Genomic DNA, 4,657 nt, shown 5'->3' on the forward strand with positions numbered 1-4,657 from the left:
CTCCACACAAACATGGAGCAATAGGAGGCTGAAAAACTTTTCCCAAAGGTGTTTTTTTCCCAAGAGGCAACTGGATTTGTTTTTCCTTGAAGATGTTTTGCTTCTCATCCGAGAAGCTTCTTCAGCTGAACTGAACTGAATTGAATGAACTGAAGAAGCTTCTCAGATGAGAAACAAAACGTCTTCAAGGAAAAACAAAGAAAGTCCAGTTGCTTCTTGAAAAAGCACCTTTGGGAAAACCATGTCCCCTGGGTGACTGAGAATCTCCATAGACATTAATTGAAAATGTTTCTTTGGCTTAATCGACAAAGTCCACATATTAGTTATGGACACCTGGAAGATGGAGTTAAGTATACATATAACTCTTTTAGCTGACCTTCTCTTCGCCATTAGGGATTGTAATCGCACATTGTGCTAAGTCATGATTTTTTAAAATCCTACTTTGTTCAAGAACGAAACAGAAGGCTTAATACTGGCTGCTCAAGAACAAGCACTACAAACTAATGCCATGAAAGCGAAGATACAAAAATCTACTGACAATCCAAATTGCCGACTTTGCAACGACAAAGTTGCAACACATTTAACATGTGAGTGCAGCAAAATTGCGCAAACTGATTACAAAGCTAGACATGACCGAGTTGCTAAACTAATCCACTGTGTCTGAAAAGTCGTGGGAACATAGGGTGGAAAAAGTTGTTGAGAATGAGAGGGTGAAGATCTTGTGGGACTTCCGAATACAGACAGATCGCCATTTGGAACACAACACGCCAGATATCACAGTTGTAGAGAACCGAAGCATACAGTTGATTGATATCGCTATAGCAGGAGATGCCAGAGTTGAAGAAAAAGAACTGGAAAAAATTACGAAATACCGCGACCTGACCATCGAAACTGCGCGATTATGGATGAAATGTGCAACAGTGATACCCATTATCATCGGGGCACTGGGAACTATATCCAAAAACTTTGCAAAATACATCAAGAAATTGCAACTTCCTGCAATAACTCCAGCAAAGCTACAAAAAACTGTGCTACTCGGAACATCTTACATTTTAAGGAGATACCTGGTTGATACCTAGGATGCTGGCAGCAACCTGTGTCAACCATTAGTGCCAGTCAGTTTGAGTGTTCAGTTGACTGAGTTTTATGTTTTATGAATAAAAGCTTTATAATGATGATGATGATGATGATGATGATGGAAGGGAACTTGGAGGTCATCTAGTCCAAATCCCTGCTCAGGCAGGAAACCCTATACCTTTTCAGACAAATGGCTGTCCAGTCTCTTCTTAAAAACTTCCAGTGTTGGAGCATTCACAGCTTCTAGAAGCAAGTTGTGCCACTGATTAATTCTTCTCATTGTCATTCTCCTTAGTTCTATTGCTTCTCTCTTTGGTTAGTTTCCATACATGGCTTCTTGTCCTGCCCTCAGATGCTTTGGAGAATAGCTTGACTCCCTCTGCTTTGTGGCAACCCCTGAGATGTTGGAACACTGCTATCATGTCCCCCCTCATCCTTCTCTTCATTAGACTAAAGGTAAAGGTAAAGGTTCCCCCGCACATGCGTGCTAGTCGTTTCCGACTCTAGGGGCTGATGCTCATCTCCATTTCAAAGCCGAACAGCCAGCGCTTGTCCGAGGACGTCTCCGTGGTCATGTGGCCGACATGACTAGACGCCAAAGGCGCACGGAATGCTGTTACCTTCCCACTGTAGTGGTCCCTATTTTTCTACTTTCATTTTTTACGTGCTTTCAAACTGCTAGGTTGACAGAAGCTGGGACGAGTAACAGGCGTTCACTCTGTTACGCGGCACTTGGAATTCGATCCGCCAAACTGCCGACCTTCTGATCGACAAGCTCAGCGTCCTAACTCACTGAGCCACCGCGTCCCTTCAGCCACCGCGTCCCTTTCATTAGACTAGACATACCCAAATCCAGCAACCATTGCTTATATGTTTTAGCTTCCAGTCCCTAATCATCTTTGTTGCTCTTCTCTGTACTCTTCCTAGAGTCTCAACATCTTTTTTTACATCGTGGTGACCAAAACTGGATGCAGTATTTGAAGTGTGGCCTTACCAAGGCATTGTAAAGTGGTATTAACACTTCACGTGATTTTGATTCTATCCCTCTGTTAATGCAGGCTAGCACTGTGTTAGCTTTTTTGGCAGCTGCAGCACACAGCTGGCTCATATTTAAGTGATTGTCCACTAGGACTCCGAGATCCCTCTCACAGTTGATACTATTGAGACTGTACCACCTATACCAGGGGTAGGCAACCTCGGCTCTTTTATGACTCATGGACTTCAACTCTCAGAATTCCTGAGTCAGTATGCTGACTCAGTATGCTGAGTCAGTATGCTGACTCAGGAATTCTGGGAGTTGAAGTCCATGAGTCATAAAAGAGCCGAGGTTGCCTACCCCTGACCTATACTATACCTGTGCATTTAGTTTTTCTTGCCTAAATGTAGAACCTTACATTTTTCACCATTGAATTTCATTGTGTTAGATAGCACCTGATATTCAAGTCTGTCCAGATCCTCCTGTATCTTAAGCCTATCTTCTGGAGTATTGGCTATTCCTGCCAGCTTGATGTCATCTGCAAATTTGATGAGTTCCCCATCTATCCCCTCGTCCAAATCGTTGATGAAGATGTTGAAGAGCACTGGGCCCAGAACAGAGCCCTGGGGCACCCCACTACACACTTCCCTCCATGTAGATGTGGTTCCATTGAGGACCACAGGCTGAGTATGGCCGGTCAACCAGCTACGAATCCATCTGGTGGTGATGCTATCTAACCGACATTTTTCTATCTTATCAAGTAGAAGGCTGTGGTCTACTTTATCAAATGCCTTACTGAAATCCAAGTAAATTATATCCACAGCATTCCTCTGGTCCACTAATGTTGTCACCTGGTCAAAAAACGCAATAAGATTTGTCTGGCATGATCACTACCTCCATTTCTTCTCCATCTATTTGCCAGGAATTGAGAGGGCCGGATGTTATGATCTTGGTTTTCTTAACATTAAGTTTCAAGCCAACTTTTGCACTCTCCTTCTTCACTCCCAACAAGAGGCTCTTTAGTTCCTCTTAATAGACATATTTCATCCTAAACATTTTTAATTGACGGATTTCCATTTGGAGAACGAAGATTTGGTAGAGTGTGTATTTTTTTTAGAGAAAGCATTCTTTTCTTTTTCTTTTAACTTTACTTTGATGCCAAATACTTCTCCTCCAATGCTGTAGGCTCCAGAACCCCACAGAGACCCTGCCCACCCAAAATTCCCACTGTATTATTTTTTTTGTAAGACTATTATTGACCTGAGTGCTGTAAATTTTAATCAGCTTGGGGTGAAAGACCTTTTGCAATTATGACTATGAGCTCAGCAGACTTTGAGAGATATAATAAGCCAAGCAGGGAAGTTAGAACTTACTTAAAGAAAGGAAAATGCGAAAACATTTGCATAAAAAAAATGACTATTATTACGCAAATGATACATTTCTGATGCCAAAAGTAGAGGAGGAAATGTCTCAACTAAAAAAAACCCCACCTGTAATTATTCAAATTATATACATATTTAAAGCTGACTATTCAAAACCATTTGGACTCAGCAAGAAGTTTGTAGACATTTCTATCGGCTATAAAATAACTAGGTTTGTATTAATTTATAGGAAGGGGAAAAGGGTAAGACCTCTGGATGAAGTTGACTGCATTAGACCCCAGGACATCTCCAAATACTTTTATGCACATCAGTTTCAAGATCCGTGAAGCACACTCTTGAATTGATAGAGACCCCCATTCTTAAGCCAGTAGCCATTTTCATAGCTAATGCTAAATCATCATCATCATCATCATCATCATCATCATCATCATCATCGTCATCATCATAAGTTGGATGGGACCTTGGAGGTCATCTAGTCCAACCCCCTGCTCAGGCAGGAAACCCTATACCATTTCAGGCAAATGGCTGTCCAGTCTCTTCTTAAAAACCTCCAGTGTTGGAGCATTCACCACCTCTGGAGGCAGGTTGTTCCACTGGTTAATTGTTCTAACTGTCAGGAAGTTTCTCCTTAGTTCTAGGTTGCTTCTCTCTTGGGTTAGTTTCCATCCGTTGCTTCTTGTCCTGCCTTCAGGCGCTTTGGAGAATAGCTTGACTCCCTCTTCTTTGTGGCAGCCCGAGATATTTGAGCACTGCTATCATGTCACCCCTCACTCTTCTCTACGTTAAACTACACATACCCAATTCCAGCAACCGTTCCCTATATGTTTTAGCCTCCAGTCCCCCAATCATCTTTGTTGCTCTTCTCTGTACCCTTTCTAGAGTCTCATTGTTTTAGCCAGTTTGTTGGACAAGCTAGATTCAGTCTCGCAGACAACTCAGTTGCTATCCTAAACTCTATTGTGGCATGGTCAAGGCAGAGTGCTACAATTACGATGGGTAATTATGGCTTGAGTTTGATTAGCTCACCTTAATCACAGTCCACGTTTCATTCAAAAATAAACTAAGGGTTACTTAGTTCTTAATTCTTAAGCCTCTAGGAAAGTGATGTGGGATACAAGAATAGCTGTAATGTGGAGCTACTCCTCCAACCACCAACTTCTCTACTGGCCCTACTTTGTTCTTCCTCCAAAGGAGTATATGAAATGCACAGAAGACATTACCC

The sequence above is a fragment of the Vipera ursinii genome (assembly GCF_947247035.1).
Source record: "Vipera ursinii genome assembly, chromosome: 2".
Taxonomy (NCBI): domain Eukaryota; kingdom Metazoa; phylum Chordata; class Lepidosauria; order Squamata; family Viperidae; genus Vipera; species Vipera ursinii.